Raw genomic sequence first — 16,217 nt, 5'->3', positions numbered from 1 at the left:
GCAGGACTGCACCGTCTCGGGGACCGCAGACCTCCGATCGCCAGCACGAGCCGAGCGCTATTTGCGCCTGGAGTCCAGTCCCGGGAGGTGGCAGGGTGGGGACTTGTCCAGGCGCTGTGTAGTCGGCCCACCCCTTCGCTCTGACCACCCACCTCCCGCCTGCCTGCCTGGGGAATGCACCTGGGCCTCCCCAGTCTTCCTTGGGCACATGGGCACGTGCCCCCTCGGAGCGCACCAGGGAGCGCAGTGGTTCCAGGTGGAGGTGCAGAGAGGCTTTACCCCGCATCTTAGAGGATGTGCTCTAGGCTGGTGTTTGGTCCTTTTTAGTGGGCGGTGGTACCCACACATCTAAAAGTCCTTTGGGGGGGGGGCTCGTCCAGTGTTGACTAGGGCTGTTTCAGCAACTTCCAAGCATTCTCAACGCTTTCAACTTCTTAGGTACAAGAAGGCCTTATATATTCTAGGGCAGGGGTCCCTAAACTTTTTACACGGGCCAGTTCACTGTGCCTCAGACCATTGGAGGGCTGGACTATAAAAAAAACTATGAACAAATCTCTATGCACACTGCACATATTTTAAAGTAAAAAAACAAAACGGGAACAAATACAATATTTAAAATAACAAGTAAATTTAAATCAACAAACTAATCAGTATTTCAATGTGAACTATGCTCCTCTCACTGACCACCAATGAAAGAGGTGCCCCTTCGGGAAGTGCTGCGGGGGCGGATAAATGGCCTCAGGGGGCTGCATGTAGTTTGGGGACCCCTGTTCTAGGGTTTCTGGCCTGTTGGTTGTCAAGGGCTTCTTTTGATTGAACGTTGGAAGTAAGAAAGTAGGGAAGCATTTCTATCTTAAGGAAGGAGATTCTCGCCTCTCCCCCCTGCTGCTATATAGACTGCCCCCACCTAACCCCCCCCAGTGTGTTGGCATTTTAAAGGTGGGCCTTTGAGAGGTGATTAGTCATGAAAGGTGGAGCCCCCATGAATGGGATAGGTGCCTTGATAAGAGACCCTAGAGAACCCCCTTGGCCAAGACTCATCTGTGTAAGAGGAAGCAGACACTGAATCTGCTGCCACCTTGATCTTGGCCCAGCCTCCAGGAACTTCCAGAAATGCTTGCTGTTTAAGTCACCAGCCTGTGGTGGTTTGGTTACAGTCTGAAGGGAGTGAGTCACTTGCTGCCTGTTCTATGTAAGAAAAAGCCGGAGGTGATAGGAGGAGTGTTTTTTTTTTTTTCATTATATAATACTTAAAAAAAAAAAGTTTATTTTTTAATTTATTGACGTTGACATGGTTTCAATAGAATCAGGAGCATAATTCCAGCTCTTCCTTCCCCAGTTTTCCTTGTTTGGCCAAAAAACAGGACTTAACCACTCAGGACCTTTTTTCTCAAACTCTCATTACAAAAGCAATATTTGTTTATTATAGAAATTTTGGAAAACACAGAGGCTTTTCCTAGGCACTCCACTAAAACAATCTTAATTTTTTTTTCTTCAGTGTAAAATTTATTTATTTATTTTTTACAGAGACAGAGAGTGAGTCAGAGAGAGGGATAGACAGGGACAGATAGACAGGAACAGAGAGATGAGAAACATCAATCATTAGTTTCTCGTTGCGCGTTGCAACACCTTAGTTGTTCATTGATTGCTTTCTCATATGTTCCTTGACCATGGGCCTTCAGCAGACCGAGTAACCCCTTGCTGGAGCCAGCGACCTTGGGTTCAAGCTGGTGGGCTTTTGCTCAAACCAGATGAGCCCACGCTCAAGTTGGCGACCTCAGGGTCTCGAACCTGGGTCCTCTGCATCCCAGTCCGATGCTCTATCCACTGCGCCACCGCCTGGTCAGGCCAGTGTAAAACTTTTAAACGTTGCTCATGCTTAGGACTAAGCAAAAACCCTATTCTTTCCTTATCTAAAAGTCAGAGCCTCACAATGCACAGGGAACTCAGGACCTTGGGGCACGTCTGCACAAGGATCTGCAGGAGAAGGTTTAAGGTGTGGCCACCTGGCACGTAGCACAGCAGGCTAGACCTGCCAGGGTATGAAAGGAGCATGTCCTGTGGATGTTTGATTGCATAGAAGTGCTGTGTGTACACGTGAAACTGCAAGCTCGGCAGGCAAAGCATATCAGGACCCATATCTTGGGGCAAAGTCTGATTTCATTCAAATCAGACTAGTGACTGGGTGATTAATTTGTCTTTATTTAAGTAGTTACAGTGTAACCAAGCTGCAGGCCCGGGTTTTCAGTGGCTCTGGGTGGGGGGTGGATCTGCTTCAGGTGGAAAAGGATGAAAGGGTGTAGTGAAACTTTGGCTATCTTACACCCTCAAGACATGGCTCCGTTTTCAGGAAACAAGAAAGGCCTTTACATAATGCAATGTATTTCATTTTCGCTACTTTGGGTGCCTCGCTCTCTCAAATGTATCACAACCACCCCTCTCTTCATTCCAACGTTTTCATTCATGCAGTTCGGGGACACCTGTTAAGTCAGGCAGCACAGGACCAGCTCCCAGTTCCACCTGGTCCCGCCATCCTGGAGCAAGTGCTCTTGAACCCTGTCTGTCACAGGGTTTTTTCAGAGGTGCCTCCTTACTGTAGATCAGATGTTTGCTCCTTGTGGACATCAGCTTCAGATGTTGTTTCTTGACTCTGTGCTATGACAGTCGGTTTTCATCACCCTCCAAACCGCCCCCCTCTCCATCTATACAGTTAAATAACCTTCCCATGTTCTTCCTTGATGACTTGTGTCCTGTCAAACCACTTACTCAGGTCTCCATTTCTTTCTCCAGAGGCGGCATCTCCTGACACCCTGACCTTTGTACTTTACACTTTGCCCTCCCTAGTCATCTCCCTTTCACTTCTCAGCATCTTTCAACTATTTTTTTTTAAGTGAGAGGAGGGGAGATACAGAGACAGCCTCCCACATGCACCCTGATCGGGATCCACCCAGCAACCCCCATCTGGGGTCAATGCTCTGCCCATCTGGGGCCGTTGGCAACCGAGCTATTTGCAGCACCTGAGGTGGAGGCTTGAGGGAGCCATCCTCAGCACTTGGGGCTGATGTGCTCATATGCTCAAATCTTTTGAGCCATAGCTGCGGGAGGAAAGAGAAAGGAAAGAGGGGAGGGGGAGGGGGAGGGGGGGGTAGAAGCAGATGGTCACCTCTCCCATGTGTCCTATCCTGACCAGGAATTGAACCCGGGACTTCCACACACCAGGTTGATGCTCTACTGCTGAGCCAATCAGCCAGGTCCTCCCTCAACTATGTTTTGACTTCACAAAATGAAAGTGGATACTGTCTTCCTCCCTGTTCTATAAGCATGGCTAACTCTCCAATGGTTTGTTAATAGACATGACAGACCCTTATCAGGCTTTCTGCCACCGTGAGAGCATCAGGGACCCTGCTGCAGCTCCAGGACCTCAAGTGACAAGGACAGTTCTCCCAGGACCTGACAGCTTCCCCACTGACCAGAGTGCTCAGGAGGCAGCTGTCTCTGCGTCCCGCTCCTTTGCTGGCGCTCCTCGGGCCCTTTACCTTCATGTCAGTCTTCCACATCACGGCTTCCCGTCACATTCTTCCCCAGGCTTAGCCTTCCAGGAAATTCAGCCATGGTTGGTTTGCAGGTCCTCCAGCCCGCCCCTCCTCCCCCTCACTGAGGGCCCCGTGCACGGCTCTGGGGTCTGACCTGGCTCCTGCTTCTGTCTCCTCAACGTTGCTGGTTCCCTGGCTTCCCCAGTGACCCTCCTTCGACAGTAGCCATTGCCAGGACTCTGGGCCATGATCTTTCTTTAACCTCATCCCCAAGGCTCTGTGTGTGGCCTTAAGATCCTGGTGCTCAGACGAGATGGTGGTCGCATCTCAGGAGGCCTCTGCTCTGCTCACTGAGCGTCCCACTTGTGAGTGGGAGATGTGGCAAGGAGCAGAACCCAGGTGACCCTGGTGACACTGGACAGCCCATCCATCTCGTGGAAACACCTGTGGACGGAGCGGGCAGGTTGTTGTTGGAAAGCACCTGATGGGCAGGTGGTGGGTGGATTTTACCAAGCTGCTGCTCCTCAGAGGGTGAGCGGATGTGAGATCCTGAGTCAAAAGCAGGAGGGGTGCCTAGGGTGTCCCAAAGGGAGCGCCCAGGCCCCCCTCCTTTGTGGAGGCAGCATGCCTGCTGTGGAGGCCATGGTGAGGACTCCCCAAAGGTGTGAAGGGTCAGAAGGTGTTGCTGTCGCAGGGCCAGAGGTGGCCAACACTGCCTCCATGGGGCTTACGGTTCAGGAGGCCAGAGAGATGTGTAAACAGATAATGGGTGATGCCAACACAGGTATGAGAGGCCTGGAAAGGTGCCTGTTCAGTGCAGGTTGGGAACTTTAGTGCCTGAGCAGCTCTCCCCTGATCTATGAATCACCAGCTTTCTCCAAACCGTTTATCCCTTTGATGGCGAAACCCCAAGGGTTATAAAACCAGTTTTCAGGAACCTCCTTTCCAGGCCAGTTCCAAAAGGTAAGCATGGTGGCTCCTCAGCACTGTTCCTTCCCCTGGGGAGGAAACTGCAGCTGGAGGACTGAGGGCGGCTTTCTGCTCCTCGGAACAACGTTCTGAATCCCACGCCTCCTCTGCCTTACCCACAAACATGCTTAAAAACCACAGCCAAGAAACATCAGACACCTTCCTCACGGTGCCAGTGGGAGGGTCTCCGGAGGGCAGTGCAGGGGGAGCTGGGACAAGGGCAGAGCCCGGTGCCCTGCAGGATGGTCCAGGAAAACTGCTGTCTGCAGGCAGCCCACCCGGCTCCTAACGTCAGCTTCCTGGCTTAAATTTTCACACGGAGTAGACAAGGAATGGCTGACCATTTCTGATGGCGATCTGGGCTGTCATCTGCTCCTGGTCCCAACTTCACCATCCTATAAGCCATCAGGACTATGGCCACTCAGTGAAAACAGGGAAGGTGTGGATTTCTGATCTCTTTTGGCCACGTTCTCACAGTAAGAAGGAGATTTCTGCATTGCAACTCAGTACGCATGTTCATCCAAAGGCACCCGCACACTGGGGTTCTAGGAAGGAGCTGGGACACTGGGAGAATGACCAGCCACACTGTGCCCAGGGGACAGATCGCTGGTCTGGAACTGGGTAACGGAGGAGGTGAGAGGAAACTTCTTTCCAAATAGACTCTAGGGACCCTTTTTATTATGGAAACGAGGGCTCTGAGTCAGCAGACATTTGTATTACCAGGAAGCATTTAGCCAAATGCTTTGGGTACTTACCAAAATGAATTGGGCCACATTATCTCACTTGGCCCTGCTACTCCTGTGGGGCTACGGCAGAAACACCCGAGTCTGTCTGCCACGCCGCGCCTCACAGAGCATTTATACTTCAGTTCTCTCATTCCAGGCTCACATGCCCCTCGTCACAGGAATAATAAAAGGCTTTATGCCCTTACAATAAACTCAGGTTAACATATTTATTTCTTTGAACGTAATATCCATGTCTCTGTATGTCTGGATTTCTCTGAGAAACTCTTTTCCTGCCCCGCTTTCTTAATGTTCTTCCTTAATGTTCTGAGCCCCGGGGAACATTAACGTGAGTCACCAGCTTTGTTGCCTTAACCTGGCTCTGTGTCAAAGGCCAGTACAGGGGGTTATGACACAGTTCTGTTCATACGACAGTGACATGACCCAACTTTTGGTGTTAGTCGAAACACACCCTAACCTAAGTCACTTACCTATCCTAACACAGTTGTAAAATCATAATCCAGAACATAAAAACACAACTAAGCCACAGAAAAAGGAAAAGGACATAAATATACTGTACTGTACACTGTACTGTAGTAACAGAATAAAATGACAAAAAATTAGTGTAAATTTCTTACCTTTATTCCCGTGGTTTGCTCGCACACTGGAAGAGGCATTGCAAGGTTGGGAGGAGGAAGCTGGAGAGGCAGGAGAACCACCTGTAGAAGGTGCTAGAGACATTGGGTCAGGTGAATCAGGATTGCCTAAGGAACAGGCAGGAGACACTGGAGATGATTCTACCTGTAATACAGGTGTTTCATCTCAAGGAGCAGCTCATGGAGAGGGTATAGGATCTGTTGCAGGTCTCTCTACCTTCTTAAAGCATTGTTCCAGGCTAGTCTGGAAGGTTGATGACTTCTTCTCTTCCAAAATCTGCCTATAGCATCACAAGGCATCCATAAATGCTCTGTAGACCTTACTGAATCTGCCATCACTATCCTCAGCCTGAAATTCTGCCAACCCATCATCCACCATAGAATAACCTGCCAAACATATCTCTCGGGTTCTGGGGTTTCTATCTCTTCCTCTTCAATTAGCTGCTTCTTCAGCTGAGTGAGGTCCTCAGCAGACAGCTCCTCTCCGTGTGATGCCAGTAGCTCTGTGACATCCATCGTGATGGCTCTCCTCTTCTTTGAAGCACTATCATCTAAAGACTCTGACTTTTGTTTAGAAGCCATGATAAGGGCCAAAAAGTTACCCAACAAAGCAACACAAACAGAACACTTGTGCTTTTAGCAGTCCAAAATGGCATAGATACTGGGGGATGCCAACTCCACTACTCATACCTGGTGTTACTGTATTATTCTGTGGCGCGCCACCAAACTAGTTCGCCCACGTGGTCCATAAGTATGATGCTAACGGTGTAAGTCGAAACACATCACAATTTTTGTAAGTTTTTATGGGAATGAGCGTTGTAAACTCGAAACGTTGTATGTCAAGTCTGTGGTAACTTGAGGACCCCCGGTACTAGGAGCTAACACTTCAAGTCAGGAAGGACAGTGCCTGCAGAGCTGCTGTGTGAACTCCAGAGCTGCACTGGAGGCCCAACTTCATCTGGAGTCTCCCGGGGCTGCGGAGTGTGTGGAGGCAATCACAACAGTCCGCTTGTGGAGATGTTAGGCAGCTTGTCTCATCACCTTCTACCCCGAGCACCCGTGCATCTCTGGGTTCTGAGAGGAGGCACCAAGTCAGAGAATGGAAAGGTGAGCCTCTCGGCTGGGACTCTGTGATTGGACAGCTGAATCAGCCTCCCTCCCAGAGAGGTCCTGTCTGAGCCTCCCTCCTAGAGTGGTCCTGGCTGAGGCGGGGGCCACTCCTGCTCACAGGTGGCCCTTAGCCGAGGGACAGGAAACTGTTCCGCCTCTTCAAAGCCTGGGAAAGGCCTGCAGAGGAAGGAGAGGTGGGGAGCGCTCAGAGAGGCAGCAACCTTATTTCAGTTTTCGGTGGCTCCCGATCCCCTCACATCAGGGGAATCTTTATTAGCCACTTGCTAATTAGCCATCTTCCGTTAGTTTATGGGGTTCATCATGGTAGTAAGACACAGAACAGACGATTTATGTACATTGCAAGGGGCTTAACGGTCTGGTTTAGTCTCTTTCCAATTTGCACAGGACAGGAGAAGGGAGAAGTAACATTTAATGAATGAGCTATTTGACACATGTTATGAATCCTACAAGACGGTTATTATCTACATTTTTTTTTTAAGGCGTTTTTCTTTTCTTTTTTTTTCTTTTAATTTATTTATTTTTTACAGAGACAGAGAGAGAGTCAGAAAGGGATAGATAGGGACAGACAGGAACGGAGAGAGACGAGAAGCATCAATCATTAGTTCTTCATTGCGTGTTGCAACACCTCAGTTGTTCACTGATTGCTTTCTCATGTGTGCCTTGACTGCGGGTCTTCAGCAGACCGAGTAACCCCTCGCTGGAGCCAGCGACCTTGGGTTCAAGCTGGTGGGCTTTTATTCAAACCAGATGAGCCCGCGCTCAAGCCGGCGACCTCGGGGTCTCGAACCTGGGTCCTCCGCATCCCAGTCCGACGCTCTATCCACTGCGCCACCGCCTGGTCAGGCATTATCTACATTTTATAGATAAAGAGATGCCACTCAGAAAAAACAACAGGGTAACTGGCTTACAGACACAAGTGCCAGAACCGATATTAGAACCTCCTGGTTCCTAGGCCTCTTGCCTTTGGGTATGACTCCCTAACTCCAGTCCAGCAAGGAGGTGCTCTCCCGATTATAATGCTCCAACCTGTGCCCTCTGCAGAAGGTCACATCCTCTAAAGCACTCCGACGGATGGACACTGCTCAGGAAAATCTTGGAGGTAACCTAAGGCAAACTGGCAGTCTTTGAACCCCAGCTGTGCCGGTGGGATGCTAAAACCACAGGCCTGGCTGGGACACCATTGAATGTGTTACCTGGAGGTCCCAGGGAGGAGCCCACTCTCCAGAAGGGGGCGTTGCTGAGTACAGGACCAGCAATCGGTCAACTGGAAGAGAAGGGGGTCGACATTGCAGGGGGGAGATGGTAACAATGAGGATTGAGATTAAAAAAAAAAAAAGAAAAGAGGGAGAGGAGAAGAGAAAGGGCCATAGATGTGGAGTGTGGGAGAAAGAAGGCGCAGGGAAAGCTTTTAAAGGCCATTCATGATGTGAGAGTCCAGGCAGCAAAAACAGCCCGTGTGCAAAGTGGAGTCACTAGGGAGGAAGGGAGCCCTCTGTCTGTCATCCCGTGCCACGGCGTGTCCACCTCGTCCCTTCCCACCTTCTCTCCACCTTCTCTCCCTGTGTACTTCCTGTTGCGGCTACACCTTTCAAAGCCAATGTCACTTGAGTTGTGCCCACCGCAGTGCTGGATTCCAGCTGTGGGTGTCCAGGGCATGCTGCGGAAGGATCTGATGGTGGCAACCTGGCAGGTGTGGGGGCGGGGGGACTGTGCAATCCTTACCTATTTTTTCCTCCTTCGCTGCTACTAATAGGGTCACAGAGGAGCTATTGGTGGGAAACTGCACCATCAGTGGGCGAGGGTTTCTGTTCAGCCTCAGACTGTACTAGAAAGGAAAATTCTGATGCTTTTACTGAATTTTAAGCAAAAAGCTTGTTTGCTTAATTAATATCCTGGGCACCAGCAGGAGAGAAACAGGTGCGTATGAGCAACTATGGCCCACGCTCCTTCCCTGAAAAACAACTTGGCCAGAGACTCTCGCGTGGGCAAACTGCTGTGGGTGTGGACCTGTAGCTTTATAGAAACCGCAGTTAATACCTATTTAGCACTTCGAAATGCCAGGCCCCATTCTAAACCCTTTATATTATTAACTCATTTCATTCTTCATAAAAACTCTGCAAAGTCGGTACCATTATGTCCCCCTTTTGTGGACCAGGAAACAGGCTGAGCGCCTTGTCTAGGGTCACCCCGCTAGCAGGTGCCAGAGCTGGAGCCTGAACCGAGGCGTGTGTGCTCGTGACCTCCAGCGTGTCCTGTCTCCCCCACACATACCTTCTATGTAGAGTGCTGAGGTCAGTTCTGTGTACTCGGCTTCCTCCTCAGTGCACCTGCTATTTCCAGAGTGGTCTAGAGGGCTGTTTCCCTTGACCAGGTGCTTCTGAGACAAGGCTTTCACTCCAGCCTTCCCTTTTCATTCCCCTCATTTCTAAACACTCAGACTGTACGGATTCAGGAGTGAGTGGGAATGGCCAGCGTACTTGACGTTGAATAAATGAAGGAAGACAAGCAGGAGTCCAGGGAGGCGATGCCTAATTGGTTCCTCAGTCTTAGCTTGCAGAGAGCTGCTTAGGTGGACAGAGGGTGAAGTCGTAGCGCACACACCAACTGCCCACGTGGGGGGCACAAACAGTGCACGCGAAGCCAGCACATCCACTGCCTTGCTTGCCTGCAGCGTAATTCCTCTAAATACCATACTGGGGGCAGAGTGACTTGAAACATCCCTCCAGTGGGTCAGCTGCATGAAAAGAGAAAGGAAGAGAAGGGACACAGAAGAAGCCAACCAACTGACATTCCAGCTGTTAGAGAGCTCGCTGGCTGTTTCCAGCGCGCCCCTCTGTTACATGATTTTAGAGCTCTTGGAGAACAAGAGCTGAGACTCCTCATGGAGTTAGATCCCAGCTCTTGAAAAACTTGAAAAGAAGCAGGAGACACTCTTGAGGCAAAACAGAGCAGAGATGCTCATGGAAGTGAATTAGATTAGAGTCAAGCTGTTTTCCTAAGACAGAGCAAGAAGTCCGGCAGAGCCCACGGTAAGCAGCAGTGGTATTTATCTGCAGTGGAGAAGGAAGACCTTTCCTTTCGTTGATAATGTTTCTGGAACAGTAACTCTGCAGACAGTAAGCTCAGAGTTACAGCATCCTCTGTGGAAATCAGAAACTAGCTTGAAAAAGAGGCAAAACAAACAAGCAAAAACCAAAAAACCAGTATGATCATGTTGGCCGCATTCTGATACAGGAATGACTATGTTCCGAAGCATGCTGGCACAGTACCTTGAACTCGGAGTGCCGATGGATGAGACTTCTTCCCTAGCCACTCGGGCACCGGGTGACCTCCTCCTTCAGCGTCAGTCTTCTGGGCTCTGAGTCCAACCCACCCTCAGATGGACAGACACTATCCTGGCGTCTGAGGGGCAGAACTCGTTTAACTCTGCCTCAGCTTTCTCTGTAAGTACAGCAGCTTGTTTTCCTGTCTCGTGATAGAGGTTCAGAAAATATGGTAATTTTACCCGCACAGAAGCAGCTTAGTAATCCCCCCCCCCCCCCTGTTTTTACACTGGCTCAGCTGGTTGATTTCCTTCCTTCCAGACTTTTCCAACATTTCCCTCTTCTTTCCTGTTATCTTTGTCCTTTTCTTTCTGAAATCCTACTGCCTTCTGAACTGCAGAATGGGATTGTCAGGGTACCTGTTACCTCCCTGCGTTCACTGTATTACCTCCTCTGAGGGTCAACAACATTTTCCTCTTTAATTCAGCCTTACTTCACCACTTGCCCAAATCTTCCCTTAGCCTAAAAACTACAGACTGTTATATGACCTGAGGTCCCTGTCCTGTCTTGGGGGCAACAATGGTGGTGATGGTGTTGGTGATGATGATGGTGATGGTGATTGTGATGGGGATGATGGGTGGTTTTTATTTTCCCCGTCTCAGGGAGCAAACCCTGGAGCTGTTATCAGTTAGTTACCTGCTGCAGTCGGCAGTGGTCCTGCCAGGACCTAGCAGGTGTGATCTCCCCTCAGATCCCCAACCCATCACTCAGCTTCGAATATTATTATGTAGCAGCGTCTGATTGGTGGGTCGCGGAGGGCTCATAAGAGTGGGCGGGGCCCATTGGGCAGATTTTCTGGCTAGGCTGCCGCTGCGTGCGGGAGGCGGCCTGTTGCCTCAGCAACCACGGAAGCCCTGGGCGGGGACCGAGGTCAGCCCCGGCATCTCTGAGGATGCCTGTTGCCTTAGCAACCGCGGAAGCCCTGGGAGAGGCCGGGAGTACAGCAAAAACCCTGTGCAAATGCGCTTGCCAGGACCAAAATCTCGTTCCTCCAGGAAGAACTTCCCAGATAGACGCAGAGATAGCCTGGCTTCAATTGCCTCATTTCTTCAGCGGGGAGAGCCGTTACCCTCATTCTTTTTTTTTTTTTTTTTGTATTTTTCCGAAGCTGGAAACGGGGAGAGATAGTCAGACAGACTCCCACATGCGCCCGACTGGGATCCACCTGGCACGCCCACCAGGGGCAACGCTCTGCCCACCAGGGGGCGATGCTCTGCCCCTCCGGGGCATCGCTCTGCCGCGAGCAGAGCCACTCTAGCGCCTGGGGCAGAGGCCAAGGAGCCATCCCCAGCGCCTGGGCCATCTTTGCTCCAATGGAGCCTTGGCTGCGGGAGGGGAAGAGAGAGACAGAGAGGAAGGAGGGGGGGGTGGAGAAGCAAATGGGCCCTTCTCCTATGTGCCCTGGATGGGAATCAAACCCGGGTCCCCCGCACTCCAGGCCGACGCTCTACCGCTGAGCCAACCGGCCAGGGCCCCGGCCAGGGCTTACCCTCATTCTTTACCCCCAGAGTACTTCCTCTTGTTGTTCAACCTTCAAGTAAAAATCCACTTGCCTTGACATGGGCATAAGAAATATTTTTATTTTGTGACTCAACGCCATTGTTCAAAACAAGTAAACTCTGAAAACGGTAGCAGTCAGCCTTTTTCTCACCTTCCTTTTTCTTTTTAATTTTTTTTTTATTTATTCATTTCAGAGAGGAGAGGGAGAGACAGAGAGAGAGAAGGGGGGGAGGAGCTGGAAGCATCAACTCCCATATGTGCCTTGACCAGGCAAGCCCAGGGTTTCGAACCGGCAACCTCAGCATTTCCAGGTCGACGCTTTATCTACTGCGCCACCACAGGTCAGGCACCTTCCTTTTTCTATGAAGGAAACATATGTTTCTTGCCAGTTGATTTATATGCTTGCTAGACCTATTTAGTTTTTTATGTTCCCACGTGTGTTTATTTCTTTTTTTTTTCAGAGACAGAGTCAGAGAGAAGGATAGATAGGGACAGACAGACAGGAATGGAGAGAGATGAGAAGCATCAATCATCAGTTTTTCGTTGTGACACCTTAGTTGTTCATTGATTGCTTTCTCATGTATGCCTTCAGCAGACAGAGTAACCCCTTGCTCAAGCCAGCGACCTTGGGTCCAAGCTGGTGAGCTTTTGCTCTAGCCAAATGAACCCGTGCTCAAGCTGGCGACCGCGGGATCTCGAACCTGGGTCTTCCGCGTCCCAGTCCGACGCTTTATCCACTGCGCCACCGCCTGGTCAGGCTGTTTCCACGTGTGTTTCTTTTTTTTTTTTTTTTTTTTTTACAGAGGCAGAGATAGACAGGGACAGACAGACATGAATGGAGAGAGATGAGAAGCATCAATTATTAGTTTTTCGTTGTGCGTTGCGACTTCTTAGTTGTTCATTGATTGCTTTCTCATATGTGCCTTGACCGCGGGCCTTCAGCAGACCGAGTACCCCTTGCTGGAGCCAGTGACCTTGGGTCCAAGCTGGTGAGCTTTTTGCTCAAGCCAGATGAGCCAGCCCGTGCTCAGGCTGGCGACCTCGGGTCTCGAACCTGGGTCCTTCTGCATCCCAGTCCGATGCTCTATCCACTGCGCCACCACCTGGTCAGGCTCCACGTGTGTTTCTTAGGAGAGAGGTTACTTTAGGGATCTCTGCCACAGTCTGAAATTTTCAGATACATTAATAGGTGCAGAAGAAGCAAAGGGATATAGTGAAGTCATTTAGAAGGGGCTGGGGTTGTCCCCCATGAGGGACATTCCCCACAGTCTCATTTCGCATCGCCTTGGTTTAAAGCAGCGGTTCTCAACCTGTGGGTCGCGACCCCGGTCCCATGTCAAGGCAAGTGTTTTGGTCATTCGACCCCTGCCGGAGTCGCGACCCACAGGTTGAGAACCACTGGTTTAAAGCTAGGCCAGGTTTTTCCTCTCAGAGGGTGGAGGGTACCAATGGAGAAGAGGGGGGGAATAAAGGACAAAACAGGAAAGTGGGGGCATATATCAGACTTTCTCAGTGTCCTCAGAGTAGACAAATCTTCCCTTTCCTAAGAGTAGTTTTTAAACTTTATTTTTATATATGACATTTTCCCCTTTTTATTAAGATTTTATTTTTTTAAGAGTAGTTTTAGGTTTGCAGCAAAATTGAGGTGCAGAGATTTCCCAGATGCCTCCTGCCCTGCAATGCACAGCCTCCCTCGTTATCACCACCCCCACCAGGCGCGGGTTCATTTGTTACAGTTGATGAGCCTACACTGACATCATCATCATCACCCAAGGTCCACAGTTTACCTTAGGGTTGCTCTGGCTGTCTTACATTCGGTGGGTTGGGACAGATTATGTCTGTAGTTTAGCAAATAGCCCAAAAGCATTTGGATCGAGCTTCTGAACTAAACAGGTTAATAGCTGGTTGATCCCAGTTTGGAATTTAAGAGGAAAAAGGAGAGAGATAAGTGATGTACCGATTTTCCTATATCTCTTCAAAGACAGTTCCAAGAGGCATGTCATAAGCATTCTGGGCACAGTGATCATGTCACCTGGAGGTCTATATGTAGCTTCCCATGGGGACGCCTTTGAAAAGCAATCCTCATTTGCATGTGTAAATTCTGATCATGAAAATTAGTTCATCTTTCCTTTTTTGCACCCTCTCTCTCTCCTCTCTTTGTCTTATTTTCACAGAAGGTTTGGGGTGGTGGCTTTAGTACCTTCATTTCAATGTAAGCTGCTTTGAAATGTGAAAATGTGTAAGTGGGGAGTTTATTGCTATTATTTTAGGCATCGCCACGTTCATCACCAAAACTCTTAGTCATCACTGACCACATCCTGAAGTCCTCAGCCTAAAACAGGCTCTGGGTAACATTACTGAAAAATTATGTAGATCAAAATAGTATTGAATGAAATATTTTCCTGTTGACTTTGAATTGTTTTTTGGGAACTATTTAAAAAAAAAACACCTTTATTTCTCTCGCTTTGAAATTGGTAAGGGTTCCTAATTTTCTCTTTAGTTGTTCTTCCTATCACCCCTGTTGTGCATAAAATGCATAGATGGAACCAGATGGGCTTGTCAGGATTTAGGTTTTATTTGGTCCAAACAGTCAATAACACGGGCAGTTTCCTGTACTGCAACCTCATGTCTGAACAGGAAACATCTTATTTACAATTTCAAAGTGGAATCTTTTTGTTTTCTCTTTTGGATATAAACAATCAGCTCCTCATGTTTTGATTGTATAAGTTAGGATTTTATTTTACAGCAGGCCCTGCTTAAAACTCACCAGACCTTTCTGTTTTGCACATGTGTGGTGTGAGATTCTGACTAGAGATTCAGGAATTCAAGGGCAACTAGAAAGCTTTCAGCACATGTCTTTCTCAGCATTAACCACAATCCTCCCTGACAAGCTGGAGGTTACTGACTTAGAAACGGAGCCAGGCTCTGGGAGCCCAGCGTGTACTCTTTCCATGACCCCTACAAGCCGGCCTGTTCCCGATTAGTGCGCTTTTGTTTCGCTGGAGGCCCGGTGGGGTGCTGTTTCCTGGTGAATTTCCAGATTTCCCCTGCCATTCATTCTCCTACGAGTCTTTTTCTTTGTGGTGGGTCTCACCGAAAGACACCGTGTACGGAGAAGGGGCTTCTGGAAATTATCATGTTTCCGCAACAGAATTGTTCCAACATCTGACTATCATTTACAACCAGCATCTCTGGTCTCACCCATGGAAAATATCGCACATAGCAGGAAAATTGAGAAATGCTGGCAGAAGATACTGGTGAGTTGCCTTGTACACTTTCCAGTGGGTTCCTGGGAGACCTCAGCCCAAGGTTATTTTTGACTTCGATTTCACTTTGTTGGGTGTGTTCCTTTCTGCGGAAAGCTGAGGATCAGAGTCTCGTTCTGAAAGTGAACTTGAGAAATCAATTAGCCCATCTTCCTCCCCTTGGGAAACAGCCTCATGATGGACTCCTCAGAGGAGGCCTTTCAGAGTCCTTGAGCCAGCGGGACGGGGGGCATTCCTGTTGGTGCTCACCCTGGGGGATGTGCTCTGGCCCCAGGTGACCCTTGTTCTGGAGCGCTCGGCCAGGAGGGAACCCCACATGGTCTGGACTCATGGCTTGTCACCCCGGGGGAGCCCTTGACTGAACCTGTCCTAATCGCTGGTTAGGAACTTTGAAGTACTTTATCTTTAGGAGTTCCATTGGCTTGTTCGATTCTCTAAGGCCACTTTTCCAGGGTTGTTCTGGATGAGATTCAGATAAACCTGCCAGGACACCAGGGTTAGCCTGGAAATGAGTCTCGGGGCGGGGAAGGAGTGGCTGTATGGAATTGCTTTAGTCTTACTAAGTGATACTCTGGCTCACGGTGAGATTTCCATCTTTTCAAAGGCATTGAACCACATAGGGGTGAAGATGCCACAGCCCTGGGGACACCCCTCTGAGTGGGGGAGCAGAGGCTTCATTCTCTAATGCAAGTCATGTGAAGGGCGTCCTTGTGCCTGTTAGGCCACTTGCTTCTTGTCTATCAATTACACCATTATTAACGTAAGCTGCACAGTGAAAACTTTGGGATAAGTCATGAATAAGTCAGTCACCTGTAAGACACATGACCAGAGAAAGTCAGGCATCATTAGTTCCTTAGCACCTGAGACCGCCAGCCCCTTCCCCAGTTAATAGTTATAGCTGTCATAATCAAAACTCAGGTGGAATGGGTTTCGGATTCACGCCAGCGAGCTTGTACTAATTAACATACCCAATGCCTTTATTTATAAGGGCATGCTGGCTCTCATTAAACCAGTGCCACCCATGGATGTAATTGAAATGTCCTAGTTGTCCCTTAAAAAGTTAAAAAGAAGCCCTGGCTGGTTGACTCAGCAGTAGAGCATCAGTGTGGCATGTGGA

General features: G+C 49.3%; 1 protein-coding gene across 3 annotated transcripts in view; it reads left to right on the top strand.

Moving 5' to 3' along the window:
• Positions 1-16,217, top strand: part of RXRG (retinoid X receptor gamma) — a 151,572-nt gene that overhangs the window by 1,398 nt on the left and 133,957 nt on the right. The window lies entirely within an intron of this gene.

Source organism: Saccopteryx bilineata, chromosome 2, assembly GCF_036850765.1.
Source record: "Saccopteryx bilineata isolate mSacBil1 chromosome 2, mSacBil1_pri_phased_curated, whole genome shotgun sequence".
In the NCBI taxonomy this organism is placed as follows: domain Eukaryota; kingdom Metazoa; phylum Chordata; class Mammalia; order Chiroptera; family Emballonuridae; genus Saccopteryx; species Saccopteryx bilineata.
This window is presented reverse-complemented; position numbering and strand designations above follow the sequence as displayed.